A 15,321-nucleotide genomic window follows, 5' to 3' on the forward strand; every position below is an offset into this window, starting at 1 on the left:
AAGTTTGAGGTTTGTAGCCTTTTACAATTTATTATAGAAAAGTGTTTGAGAAGTTAAGACTATTGTAGAGAGAGGAGATTTAGGGGTTAAATATCCGCAGAATAATATTGATTAGCCTAATGAATATGTTGTGATGTTAAAGGCTCTGAGGTAGGAAGTCTGAAGTTAAGACTATTCTAGAGAGAGGAGATTTAGGGGGAAGGCCTTCATTGTAAATAAGAATTTGTTCTTAACTGACTTGCCTAGTTAAATTTTAAAAAGTAACTGTAATGTCTTCTTGGTAAATTATTATAATGTCTACTACCGTCTTTCCATGTAAAGTAGATGTCTGTAATGTATTTTTGTTGTGTGTGGAGCCCATGTAGACTAGCTGTTGTTATGGAGTCAGGGGATCCAACCAGGTAGACTAGCTGTTGTTATGGAGTCAGGGGATCCAACCAGGTAGACTAGCTGTTGTTATGGAGTCAGGGGATCCAACCAGGTAGACTAGCTGTTGTTATGGAGTCAGGGGATCCAACCAGATAGACTAGCTGTTGTTATGGAGTCAGGGGATCCAACCAGGTAGACTAGCTGTTGTTATGGAGTCAGGGGACCCAACCAGGTAGACTAGCTGTTGTTATGGAGTCAGATTATGGGGATCCAACCAGGTAGACTAGCTGTTGTTATGGAGTCAGAGGATCCAACCAGGTATACTAGCTGTTGTTATGGAGTCAGAGGATCCAACCAGGTAGACTAGCTGTTGTTATGGAGTCAGGGGATCCATCCAGGTAGACTAGCTGTTGTTATGGAGTCAGGAGATCCAACCAGGTAGACTAGCTGTTGTTATGGAGTCAGGGGATCCAACCAGGTAGACTAGCTGTTGTTATGGGGTCAGGGGATCCAACCAGGTAGACTAGCTGTTGTTATGGGGTCAGATTATGGGGATCCAACCAGATAGACTAGCTGTTGTTATGGGGTCAGGGGATCCAACCAGGTAGACTAGCTGTTGTTATTGGGTCAGATTATGGGGATCCAACCAGATAGACTAGCTGTTGTTATGGAGTCAGGGGATCCAACCAGGTAGACTAGCTGTTGTTATGGAGTCAGGGGACCCAACCAGGTAGACTAGCTGTTGTTATGGAGTCAGGGGATCCAACCAGGTAGACTAGCTGTTGTTATGGGGTCAGGGGATCCAACCAGGTAGACTAGCTGTTGTTATGGGGTCAGATTATGGGGATCCAACCAGATAGACTAGCTGTTGTTATGGGGTCAGATTATGGGGATCCAACCAGATAGACTAGCTGTTGTTATGGAGTCAGGGGACCCAACCAGGTAGACTAGCTGTTGTTATGGAGTCAGAGGATCCAACCAGGTAGACTAGCTGTTGTTATGGAGTCAGGGGATCCATCCAGGTAGACTAGCTGTTGTTATGGAGTCAGGAGATCCAACCAGGTAGACTAGCTGTTGTTATGGAGTCAGGGGATCCAACCAGGTAGACTAGCTGTTGTTATGGGGTCAGGGGATCCAACCAGGTAGACTAGCTGTTGTTATGGGGTCAGATTATGGGGATCCAACCAGATAGACTAGCTGTTGTTATGGGGTCAGGGGATCCAACCAGGTAGACTAGCTGTTGTTATTGGGTCAGATTATGGGGATCCAACCAGATAGACTAGCTGTTGTTATGGAGTCAGGGGATCCAACCAGGTAGACTAGCTGTTGTTATGGAGTCAGGGGACCCAACCAGGTAGACTAGCTGTTGTTATGGAGTCAGGGGATCCAACCAGGTAGACTAGCTGTTGTTATGGGGTCAGGGGATCCAACCAGGTAGACTAGCTGTTGTTATGGGGTCAGATTATGGGGATCCAACCAGATAGACTAGCTGTTGTTATGGGGTCAGATTATGGGGATCCAACCAGATAGACTAGCTGTTGTTATGGAGTCAGGGGACCCAACCAGGTAGACTAGCTGTTGTTATGGAGTCAGGGGATCCAACCAGGTAGACTAGCTGTTGTTATGGGGTCAGGGTATCCAACCAGATAGACTAGCTGTTGTTATGGGGTCAGATTATGGGGATCCAACCAGATAGACTAGCTTTTGTTATGGGGTCAGGGGATCCAACCAGGTAGACTAGCTGTTGTTATGGGGTCAGGGGATCCAACTAGGTAGACTAGCTGTTGTTATGGGGTCAGATTATGGGGATCCAACCAGATAGACTAGCTGTTGTTATGGAGTCAGGGGACCCAACCAGGTAGACTAGCTGTTGTTATGGAGTCAGGGGATCCAACCAGGTAGACTAGCTGTTGTTATGGGGTCAGGGGATCCAACCAGGTAGACTAGCTGTTGTTATGGGGTCAGATTATGGGGATCCAACCAGATAGACTAGCTGTTGTTATGGAGTCAGGGGACCCAACCAGGTAGACTAGCTGTTGTTATGGAGTCAGGGGATCCAACCAGGTAGACTAGCTGTTGTTATGGGGTCAGGGTATCCAACCAGATAGACTAGCTGTTGTTATGGGGTCAGATTATGGGGATCCAACCAGATAGACTAGCTGTTGTTATGGGGTCAGGGGATCCAACTAGGTAGACTAGCTGTTGTTATGGAGTCAGGGGATCCAACTAGGTAGACTAGCTGTTGTTATGGGGTCAGAGACAGCACACCAAGCTTTTTCAGGGCGGTTGTGAAAATGACAGGGATTGACATTGAGATGGAGTTATTCAGTGATGATGAGAGGACAGTATGGAAAGAAAAAGTATCACGAGGTAGGAGCACATGTCAATTATTTCACCTTTATTTAACCAGGTAGGCTAGTTGAGAACACCTTTATTTAACCAGGTAGGCTAGTTGAGAACAAGTTCTCGTTTACATCTGCGACCTGGCCAAGATAAAACAAAGCAGTTTGACACAAACAAACAACACAGTGTTTCACATGGAGTAAACAAACATACAGTCAATAATACAGTAGAAAGGTCTGTATACAGTGAGTGCAAATGAGGTAGGATAAGGGAGTTAAAGGCAATAAATAGGCCAGAGTGGCGAAGTAATTACAATATAGCAATTAAACACTGGAATGGTAGATGTGCAGAAGATGAATGTACAAGTAGAGATACTGGGGGTGCAAAGGAGCAAGATAAATAAATAAATACAGTATGGGGATGAGGTAGTTGGATGGGCTATTTGCAGATTGGCTATGTACAGGTGCAGTGATCTGTGAGCTGCTCTGACAGCTGGTCAATCATCACTTTGTACTTTAGTACCAGATGCTGTTTAGAGTGATATAACCTCGTTTTGTTTATCTTTCAGATGAATACATCTCTGACACCTGTTCAACAAGTAAGTAAACATGAGTTACAATGCATTCAGAAAGTATTCAGACCCCTTGACTTTTTCCACATTTTTTACAGCCTTGTTCTAAAAGTTTTTTTTTTTACCTCATCAACACAATACAATGACAAAGCAAAAACAGACATTTTTGCAAAATAAAAAAAATAGAGTTCAATCTTGGTTTCATCATAACATCATATCATTTAAGTGCCTTTTGGCAAACTCCAAGCGGGCTGTCATGTGCCTTTTACTGAGGAGTGGCTTCCGTTTGGCCTCTCTACCATAAAGGCCTGATTGGTAGAGTGCTGCAGAGATGGTTGTCCTTCTAGAAGGTTCTCCCATCTCCACAGAGTAACTATGGAGCTCTGTCAGAGTGACAATCGGGTTCTTGGTCACCTCCCTGACTAAGGCCCTTCTCCCCCGATTGGTCAGTTTGGCCGGGTGGCCAGCTCTATGAAGAGTCTTGGTTCCAAACTCCTTCCATTTCAGAATGATGGAGGCCACTGTGTTCTTGGGGACCTTCAATGCTGCAGAAATGTTTCGGTACCCTTCCCCAGATCTGTGCCTCAACACAATCCTGTCTCGGCGCTCTACTGATAATTCCTTCGACCTCATGGCTTGGTTTTTGCTCCGACATGCACTGTCAACTGTGGGACCTTTTATATAGACGGGTGTGTGCCTTTCCAAATCACGTCCAATCAATTGAATTTACCACAGGTGGACTCCAATCAAGTTGTAGAAACAGTTCAAGGATGATCAATGGAAACAGGATGCACCTGAGCTCAATTTGGAGTCTCACAGCAAAGGGTCTGAGTACGTATGTAAATACGGGTGTTTCTGTTTATATTTAGTATATTTGCAAAAACCTGTTTTCACTTTGTCATTATGGGGTATTGTGATGTCATTATGGGGTGTTGTGATGTCATTATGGGGTGTTGTGATGTCATTATGGGGTGTTGTGATGTCATTATGGGGTATTGTGATGTCATTATGGGGTGTTGTGTGTAGATTGATGAGGGAAAACAAGTCTGTAACGTAACAAAATGTGGAAAAAGTCAAGGGGTCTGAATACTTTCTGAATGCTCTGTACAAACCAATGACTTGAGGGCCAGGCAACATGGTTTACTGTAGGACCTGGACTAGTGCAGATTAGTAAAAGACTGTCTTCAAGAACAATGACATCTCCTCCAGGACTTGATGTAGATTAGCCTGGTTCTGAATGCCCCAATGACATCTCCTCCAGGACTTGATGTAGATTAGCCTGGTTCTGAATGTCCCAATGACATCTCCTCCAGGACTTGATGTAGATTAGCCTGGTTCTGAATGACCCAATGACATCTCCTCCAGGACTTGATATAGATTAGCCTGGTTCTGAATGTCCCAATGACATCTCCTCCAGGACTTGATGTAGATTAGCCTGGTTCTGAATGTCCCAATGACATCTCCTCCAGGACTTGATGGAGATTAGCCTGGTTCTGAATGTCCCAATGACATCTCCTCCAGGACTTGATGGAGATTAGCCTGGTTCTGAATGTCCCAATGACATCTCCTCCAGGACTTGATGTAGATTAGCCTGGTTCTGAATGTCCCAATGACATTTCCTCCAGGACTTGATGTAGATTAGCCTGGTTCTGAATGTCCCAATGACATCTCCTCCAGGACTTGATGTAGATTAACCTGGTTCTGAAGGACCCAATGACATCTCCTCCAGGACTTGATGTAGATTAGCCTGGTTCTGAATGACCCAATGACATCTCCTCCAGGACTTGATGTAGATTAGCCTGGTTCTGAATGCCCCAATGACATCTCCTCCAGGACTTGATGTAGATTAGCCTGGTTCTGAATGTCCCAATTACATCTCCTCCGGGACTTGATGTAGATTAGCCTGGTTCTGAATGTCCCAATGACATCTCCTCCGGGATTTGATGTAGATTAGCCTGGTTCTGAATGTCCCAATGACATCTCCTCCAGGACTTGATGTAGATTAGCCTGGTTCTGAATGTCCCAATGACATCTCCTCCAGGACTTGATGTAGATTAGCCTGGTTCTGAATGCCTCAGACTGTTTTTCTATGTCTGTGAAACCGTACCTAAATGTGAATATGTGGTATGTTCAGGTCATTATTGTAAAATATAATGTTTTCTCAATACTTGTTATTTTAGGAGTCTGCTTCTAAATGACTGAAATGTAAATGTACAAATGTAGTTATTTTGTAACCTGACTCTCTCAGGTGCTGTGTCGGGGGCAGGAGGTCCGGCTGAGAGCAGTCTGACTGGTTCTCCAGAGCAGCAGCTGCGTTCTGTACGGACAGAGTTTGTGAAACGAGTATCAGGACCTGTCCTGGATGGTCTGCTGGACGGACTCCTGCAACACACAGTCATCAACCAGGATGAAATGGAGTCAGTGAAGGTGATCGCTGAGAGGGCAGAGAAGGCACGTGACATCATCGACATGGTGTTGAGAAAAGGAACTGAGTCGTGTTCCAGGATGATCAACCTTCTTGGGGAGCTGGACCACTGTCTGTTCACAGCTTCAGATCAACAGTGTTGGGGTACCAACCTAATGGTAGAAGGGATAGTAACAGTGTTGGGGTACCAACCTAATGTTAGAATGGATAGTAACAGTGTTGGGGTACCAACCTAATGGTAGAATGGACAGTAACAGTGTTGGGGTACCAACCTAATGGTAGAATAGATAGTAACACTCCTATTCAAACATACCTGATCCTAGATCGTCACTCAAGACATCAGTCGGGAAGTTAAAGCTTGGTCACAAATGGGTCTTCCAAATGGACAATGACCCCAAGCATACTTCCAAAGTTGTGGCAAAATGGCTTAAGGACAACAAAGTCAAGGTATTGGAGTGGCCATCACAAAGCCCTGACCTAGAAAATTTGTGGGCAGAACTGAAAAAGCATGCGTGAGCAAGGAGGCCTAAAAACCTGACTCAGTTACACCAGCTCTGTCAGGAGGAATGGGCCAAAATTCACCCAACTTATTGTGGGAAGCTTGTGGAAGGCTACCTGAAACGTTTGACCCAAGTTAAACAATTTAAAGGAAATGCTACCAAATACTAATTGAGTGTATGTAAACTTCTGACCCACTGGGAATGTGATGAAATAAATAAAAGCTGAAATAAATCATTATCTTTACTATTATTCTGACATTTCACATTCTTAAAATAAAGTGGTGATCCTAACTGACCTAAGACAGGGAATTTTTACAGGGATTAAATGTCAGGAATTGTGAAAAACTGAGTTTAAATGTATTTGGCTAAGGTGTATGTAAACTTCCGACTTCAACTGTATGTGAAGTAACCAATCAGAAAGCTAATTGATGGCCGGTAAACCAATCAGAAATCTAGTTTATGCCGTATGAACCTAAGTGGTCTTGGCTCCAGAGAGCTACTGGGTCTGCAGGCTTTTGCTTCAGCCCTGCTCTAACACACCTCATTCTGCCAGTCAAGGTTCTGATTAGACTGATTAGTAGAATCAGGTGTTACAGCAGGTGTTAGAGCAGGGTCAGAGCAAAAGCCTGCACGGCCAGTAGTATCTCTCCAGGAGTAGGATTGGCCGTCCCGTTTTAATTCTACATATTCCTCTATCTCCATCGACCTTTACATGACCATCGACCTTTACTGATCAGCCAAAGCTGTCCCAAATGGCATCCTATTCCCTATACAGAGCCCTATGGGCCCTGGTCTAAAGTAGTGCACTACATAGGGAATAGGGTCCTGGTCCAAAGTAGTGCACTACATAGGGAATAGGGCCCTGGTCAAAAGTAGTGCACTATATAGGGAATAGGGTCCTGGTCTAAAATAGTGCACTATATAGGGAATAGGGCTCTGGTCTAAAGTTGTGCACTACATAGGGAATAGAGTACCATTTGGGACAGACAGAGACTCAAGACTGAGTGTTTAACAGTAAAAAGAGATTGAGAAATGACAACAGAGAAGGTGGTTAAAAGTAGGGAGAGTCCTGATGTAGGGTTATTTTGATTGGTACTGAATGTCTTGTAAATATGAATTATATACAGTCCCAGTCAAACGTTAGTCATTTGGTTTGTCAGTTTCTTTATTTTTTTTGCTATTTTCTACATTGTAGAATACTAGTGAAGATATAAAAACTGTGAAATAACACATATGGAATAATGTAGTAACCCAAAAAGTGTTAAACAAATCAAAATGGGCCCTGGTCTATATTTTAGATTCTTCAAAGTAGCCACCCTTTGCCTTGATGACATCTTGTCTTCTGATTATCTTGATCTCTGGCTCCCTCTTGAGTCATTTGTGTGTCTTAATTATTTTCGTCGAAACAGTGCGCTTAAAGCATCAGACAAGCTCAGTGCATAGACCTATAGTTGATTTCATTAAAACACAGGGTGTGTCTATGTGGAAAAATCTGGTACATTTACAGAAGTGTTTATTGATGTGAAGAATCCCTGTCAAATACATGGAATACATGTAAGGAAGGAATGTGTTCTGTCTGTATGTATCTATGTGAGTTGGTTCTCTGATTACTGTGATTAGTTCAATGTAACATCATATACTGTACATTCTAATCAGTCCGTATTGGGTCTGCAGAATCATTGTATATCATTGGTTACCCATCCTATCATGTTACCTCACAGATGTGACTGTCTAGCTCAGCGGTTCCCATCCTATCATGTTACCAGACAGATGTGACTGTCTAGCTCAGCGGTTCCCATCCTATCATGTTACCTCACAGATGTGACTGTCTAGCTCAGCGATTCCCATCCTATCATGTTACCAGACAGATGTGACTGTCTAGCTCAGCGGTTCCCAAACTTTCCCATTCTGGAGATCATCAAATCACCGTCAAAAGGTCTTGAGGACCACCATTCACGGAGTCGCTGATATTTTTCCACATCAAATATATTGATGGTTAAATTCTGTTAATAGATGTGAATGTATTTAGGCCTGTACAGGCCTATTATTATTATTATTATGATAAACTATTTGCATTGTGAAAAATAACGTAAAATTGCTTATAATACCATTAATACTCCATACTGTTATAATTTTTTTAATAATAAAATACTAGAATCTAAAAATAATTGCAGATCACTTGCACCACCCCCACGGACCACAGGTTGGGAACCACTGGTCTAGCTAGAGTCATTCAGCCAAACCTGGTTGTCACACTGCCCCCTCCTGGTAGACATACAGACTTGAAATCATTGGCCACTTTAATAAATGGTTGACTAGTTACTTTAATAATGCCAGTTTAATAATGTTTACATATCTTGCATCACTCATCTCATATGTATATACTGTATTTTATACCATCTATTGCATCTTGCCTATGCCGCTCGGTCGTCGCTCATCCATATCTTTATATGCATATATTTTTATTTGATCCGTTTAACTTAGATTTGGGTGAATTATTTATTATTCTTGTTGTGGAATTGTTAGATTAGATTAGCCCCCAGGTACCCATCTAATTATTTAACTTATATTACAGCTGTACACACAATAAAGCCCCTTAGCCAGAGACTCGGATACCTCCTGTCCTAAATGGAAGAGTCTATCTGGTAAGAACACCTTTTAATTTACCTGCGCTGTTGAGTGGAACAAACTACCACAGAAACTCGTCGACATTTAAATAATGTCTAGAGTTGACTAATGATGGAAAATAAACAATTATATTGGTCCATGTCAGTAGGTAAGGCTCTACGCTACGACAATGTCCTCCTGTCCTTTGTGCTGTGTTATATGGAGCCGAGGCATACTATGACTCAAAAAACATTTAAGAGGACCACAATAGAAATGTGTTTTCAAACGTACTTTTTGTGTCATTCTCGATGATTGTAAATGCTTTATCAACGTGTGGTTGCATGGACAGGCATTAATGACCGGTGCAACAATAACAGATCTCACACATTGGGGTTATCAGAAGACAAATGGTCTCTTTCAGCTTTTAAATAGATCCTACATTGTAACACCATTCATCTGATTAGAAAATTGAACTGTTGATAAACCTCTTCCGACGCAAAACAGAACTCTTCAAACTCAGAACAGTATATATCTGTTCCTCCATTATTTTTAACATCAAGATCAGGGGAGAGCGCGAACGCAGTCCCCCACTACCAGAAATTATGCAATCGAGATTTGTCTGTGGCATGGTAATGATTGACCAGGGAAATGTCTGTGGCATGGCAATGGTTGACCAGGGAAATGTCTGTGGCATGGTAATGGTTGAGCAGGGAAATGACTGTGGAATGGTAATGGTTGACCAGGGCAATGTCTGTGGCATGGTTGACCAGGGAAATGTCTGTGGAATGGTAATGTTTGACCAGGGACATGACTGTGGCGTGGTAATGGTTGACCAGGGAAATGTCTGTGGCATTGTAGACCAGGGACATGTCTGTGGAATGGTAATGGTTGACCAGGGAAATGTCTGTGGCATGGTAATGGTTGACCAGGGAAATGTCTGTGGCATGGTAATGGTTGAGCAGGGAAATGACTGTGGAATGGTAATGGTTGACCAGGGCAATGACTGTGGCATGGTAATGGTTGACATTTACTGTGGTCTTAAATGACAAACTGTCCTATAAATGATTTAATAATCTAGCAAATAAAATACCTCAATCCACATTACGTCCTGAGGGCACAAAATGATCCATTCACAAGTAGGCCTTTTCCTTGACATTATCAGGACATGACAGGCATAATCACCAGTGCTACAATAACATATCACACACATCCGGGTTATCAGAAGACAGAAATGTATCTCTGAGGCCTTTAGGTGACTTATAAACAGACCCCAGTCATTCATCTGATAAGTAAAAAATCTCCTTCTCAACACGAAACTCAATAGAACTCCGAATTTAACACATTCCTCCATTATTTTTAACATCAAGATCAGGGGAGAGCGCGAACGCAGTCCCCCACTACCAGAAATTATGCAATCGAGATTTCCACATTTGAGAAATTCGCAGGGGTCAGCACAGCCGGAGTGCAATGGCTGAGCCTCGCCCTGGGTGAACCGCCTTCGTGATCACGGTGTCTCCCTTGCCAGGTAAGTATGAGTTGTACACGTTGGTAGAGGAGTACTCCTTCCAGGACAAAGGTGTTTGACTCACGGTTACCACTTCTACTACTGATAATACCACATCATATTGAACAGGGTTTAATGACGTTTACGAATACAGTTGCGGACAAGGCGAAGAAAAAAGCAATACATTTTGTTTTACTATATTATATCACGGACCGACTATTTTCCCATCAAGCAACACGGTAGAAATTCTAAATACATTGCATTTTTGGTCTAAATGTTGGTCTGGTAACACACAAGTAGGCGATGTACCAAAATGCTGAAATCACATTCGTGCACACAGCCAACCGAAAGACACCATTTATTTCTGGTGTTTTGTAGCGTTCCAGACGTTGTAGGAATAGTTTCATCACGCTTGTTTTCTGCTCTCAGTAAAATATGATTCCACCATCGACCACAGGGTGGCATACGACCCACAGATATGGAGGAGAAACAGTAGCCTACTACTTCATCAACAAGACACGGTAGTAGCTACAATGGGTGGTTTTTAATTAATTGTTTTATTTCACCAGGGGCCTGTTGCACAAAACTAGGATAAGGGATTAAGCCAGGATATCTTGGTGATCCTGGCTCAATTGATCCGTAATCCGGTTGCACTAAAGATGGATAGGGGGCAGGAGGATATGTTATGGTATAAATTACCATGGAGATTTATTCTGTGGAGCTAGCCTGCTCCAGACCAGGCTAAATTCCAGGATCTATTTAATCTCATCCCTAATGTCAGTCAGCAGTCACCACAAATGGAAACCAATAGTTATTTCACTGCTCACTATACATTGTTATCACATATAACTAGACCCACTGTTATTTAAACGTTTGTGATCATTAATTTCAATGATTTTGGATAAAAAATGATTTTTAGATGATGTTGCTATCATTAGATAATTTACAGTTTCCCATAGACTATAAGGCTATATATAAAATGCTAGAATATTAGGGCCACAGAGGGGAAAAAAACACAAGTCATAATATTGTAACCAGTTGTTTTAAAGGAGGACAGTTGTTAAAATGACAGATGTGGGGCATTTCGTGAAATTGTACTTCAGTATGGTTTCATAAACAAAGACATGCTGATGTGCCAGAATATTAAGTATCACATTGTCATAAGTATCAAAACTGTAAAAACAATATGTAGCTTTTCTGCAGAAAGAACCAGCCTCATAAATTTATGACTTTATCCTTTTTCTTCAGTGTGGCCCTAGTACTCTGTCATATAAACAAATACACATTCCATATGAATATAAAAACACAATGTGTAACATTATGTTCCTTTATTGAATAAGGACAAAACAAAGCAGGTAAACCATCAGCTCCTTTCAAAACTGAAGTCACAGTGACTCTACAAGATGGAAAGCACAGAATCTAAGCATATTATACAAAATTATACATATACAGACCTTTGAATGTGTATAACACACCCTGCATGTCTGCACACTAAAATAAATGCAGGACAAATCCATACACATCAACTGAACAGACAAATTAATGGATGCAGTAGCCTCCCTGCAGCCTTGTATTACACACAGTATACCGCACAAACATCATAAGAGGCCAAATTCGTCAAAAAACGAACCCAAAAAAACCCAAATTCCTCTGCCACCGCAGGACATATTTAACCAAAATTGAAAGCACACATACTAACTAAAATAATTCAACACATATTGGTCCCTCAGCAGCCGACCACTGTCGTCATCAGGGAAGATTGCCGGATTGTCCCAGTCCATGGCTGGTGGCACTCTGGGGGCCCTCTCCTTCCTCAGGCAGGCCACATTGTGGAGGACAGCACAAGCCACAGTAATATCACATGCCCTAACAGGGCTGACCCTTAATTTGTGAAGGCAGTGAAAGCGTGCCTTCAGGAGGCCAAAGGTCATTTCAACTCTGGCCCTGGTCCTGGCATGGGCATGGTTGTAGGCCTGCTGTGCTTCCTGGGGGTCTGTGAAAGGTGTCAGGAGAAAAGGCTGGCAGCCATACCCCCTGTCTCCCAGCAACACACCAGAGAATTCACCTGTCAACACAAAATCTCATCATTACTACCTCATAAACACAGTGATATTCTTGACACAGCCATGATGGTTATAAATAGGGGTTGTGTGGCTTACCTTGTGATAGGCACTGATAGATTTCAGAGGCCCGAAAGATTCTGGAGTCATGGACTGAGCCAGGCCATTTTGCCACAACATTGCTGATCACACAGTCAGCATTGCAGACCATCTGAAATCATAAGATGAGGAATATTACACCAATCAATGCACATCACTGGCAATGCAGAGTGTTCGTCAATGGACAATATCAAAAAGTTATGTTCACCTGAACATTAATGCTGTGAAAGGATTTCCTATTCACAAAATCGGCCTCATGGGCACCTGAGGGGGCTTTTATCCTTATGTGTGTGCAGTCCACTGCACCAATGACATTGGGGAAACCTGTCACACAAAGTAATGAGTATCCTACTATGTGTTAACAGTTGTCCTGTAATTTGTAGATCCTCTTACCTGCAATCCTATAGAACTCCTCTTTGATGTCACAGAGTCTTCTGTGGCCAGGGAAGGAGATGAAGACATCTGCTAATGCTTTGATAGCCAGACACACACTCCTTATTGTGCGGCAAATTGTGGCCTTGTTCAGCTGTTCTGCATCCCCCACTGAGTACAGGAAGGCTCCACTAGCAAAAAAGCGCAAGGCCACACAAACCATTTGCTCCACACTCAGTGCATGGCTCCGTGCAGTGCGGTGCTTAATCCTGGGACCCAGTAGTCTGCATAGATACCTGATGCCATCTGCAGAAAACCTGTATCTTTCATATAGATGGTCATCAGGGAAGGCCAGTGGGTCCAACCGGTCCCTGAAGACCCTTTCTCACCTGAAGGCTCTCCTCAGCACAAGTGCTTCTTCATCCACCACATCTTGCACGAATGGGCATGCCATTGTCAGAGCAGAAAGGAACACACAATTTTGGGCCTTCATATAGGCTAGTGGCCACACCTGGTGCTGGGGGGGGTGGGCAAAAGAGGGCGATGCCTTATAACGATGACTTGGTTGTACTGATTGCTGGGAAAATAAAAAAAACCTTAGAAAGATGCCACCGTCCTGTGTGCTCACAATAAGAGCTCATATGTCATGGCTCACTTGACTTTACGAGAATATACCTAATTTTTATTTTGAGCTGTGTCATCTTCTTGGAGCTGGGGGAGGAAAGAAAAATAATGATTAATACATTTGTGTTACAGTTAGCATACAGTGTACATTGAAGGCATATCTCACCTCCCTCTCAAGTTTTTTTATTTCAAGGTCCAGTTTCCTAATTGTCCTCTTTTTTTATTTCGAACTCCAGTGCAAGATTTTCCATCTTTTTCTTCTTGTACTGAATGTCTATGTCTGCCAGTTCTATTTGGCACCGGAGGTGGTTGCCATACAACTTTCTGATAGCTTGTGAGCTCTGTGAACACAATACAATTAGCGCAGCTGGAATTTGGCAGGATGTGGTGTCCTTTTATTAATACGCACTATGTTGCCAGGCTGGTTTTCCCACTGTATAGCATCTGGGTCCTGTAAAAGAAATTAGATTTTTTGATTTTGATGAGGACTCCTCACCATTGTAGAGTAAATAGTACTTTCACAGTCTTAACATGATACCTCATGCCTTCTGGAATCCAGAGAGATGGTCTCCTCCTCATCATCGTCTCCATCATGTGCTGTTGCTGCTGCACTGGGGCCTTCACCCTATCACATTTAATCGGATTCATATTGAAGCTAGTAGACAAGACATGCCAGGCCTACAGTATGCCTTTGATGGAGTACTCACTGGATCAGCATCGTCTGGTGCTTGTGCTGGTGGCTCTAACAGGAACACAGTGCTGCCAGACACTGCAAGGCAATAGGTAAACCAAAGTCAGACAGTCCAAATTGATTCAATATGAATGTGGTTGTATCCCATGTAGAGATGGAAGGACATACCTTGAATGAAGCGGGTGGCATCTTGGGAGGAACCTATGCTCGTCTCTTTCCCCCCAGGGATCCCCTCTAAGACGGGCCTGCCTTTATTTAGCTCCAAGGCCATGTCCTCTGCTGGGGTAAGGTCAGCCTTTGGTGACCCACCACCCGTGCCTTGTCTGTGGGTATTCTTTTTCACTGCTAAAACAGTACAGACAATGTGTGAGCAGGCACCTTCTGGGTACAATATATGCTTGTGCTTTGTTAAATATTAGTCAGGGACCATACCATTCTGCAGAATAATCTTGTATTTGATTTTGACCTGCTGCCATGTCCGTTTTGGCCCGTTCATGTTTAATCTACACACACACACACACACACACACACACACACACACACACTTAATGGAGTCACAATGCAAAAAATTACTTGGTATTTTTGTCTTGTTTTCAGTAAAAATATCAAAATTTTTATCATAGCTTTATACAGTGTGATGGAGTTACTTTACACAATTTCACTCATATCTGCAGTGCATTTCAATAAAAAAAATTAACCGTTTCATAATTACAGTACAACTGCATTTTTGGAGATGTGAATTAAATATTTGAATTGTAATTGTGATGTTTCAGCGGAGCGGTGAGTGTGTAATTGTGCACTACTTACGCATTCAGGCGGTCTGCAATACTTTGCCACGCTTTTTCTCTTTGCTTTATCACTGTGGCGGTGTTGCCTTTCTTCTTAATTATATATTTTACCTCCTCGTATGCCTCCATGAGGATTTGTGCTTCCGACGGGGAAAAGTACGCGGCTCTAGTTGCCATGGTAAATCAGTTAATCTGTGATCTGTGGCGGGGTCTATTTGAGTGAGCCGTGAGCGCGCACCTATCCAGGATTGGTTTCACCTGGCTTAATGAATCCGTGTCTGCTCATCCTGGCTTGGTCTTTGTGCAACCAATTAAGCCTGGACGCACATGTTTTGGCTTCATTGAGCTCAGCTGAGTCATTTATCCCG

General features: G+C 42.8%; 1 non-coding gene and 1 pseudogene across 2 annotated transcripts; one reads left to right on the forward strand and one right to left on the reverse strand.

Moving 5' to 3' along the window:
* The first annotated feature begins 2,490 nt into the window (after positions 1-2,490).
* On the forward strand, positions 2,491-6,456 carry LOC149980502 (putative caspase recruitment domain-containing protein 17P; annotated as a pseudogene). The gene is made up of 4 exons (XR_016484038.1): positions 2,491-2,495; positions 2,627-2,739; positions 3,281-3,310; positions 5,532-6,456. The product of XR_016484038.1 is annotated as a putative caspase recruitment domain-containing protein 17P (transcript).
* A 3,728-nt stretch (positions 6,457-10,184) lies between these two features.
* On the reverse strand, positions 10,185-10,348 carry LOC118936972 (U1 spliceosomal RNA). The gene has a single exon (XR_005034397.2). It is a non-coding gene; the product is annotated as a U1 spliceosomal RNA (small nuclear RNA).
* Between the last annotated feature and the right edge of the window lie 4,973 nt (positions 10,349-15,321).

The sequence above is a fragment of the Oncorhynchus mykiss genome, chromosome 10, assembly GCF_057628025.1.
Source record: "Oncorhynchus mykiss isolate SJ-2025 chromosome 10, ASM5762802v1, whole genome shotgun sequence".
Classification (NCBI taxonomy): domain Eukaryota; kingdom Metazoa; phylum Chordata; class Actinopteri; order Salmoniformes; family Salmonidae; genus Oncorhynchus; species Oncorhynchus mykiss.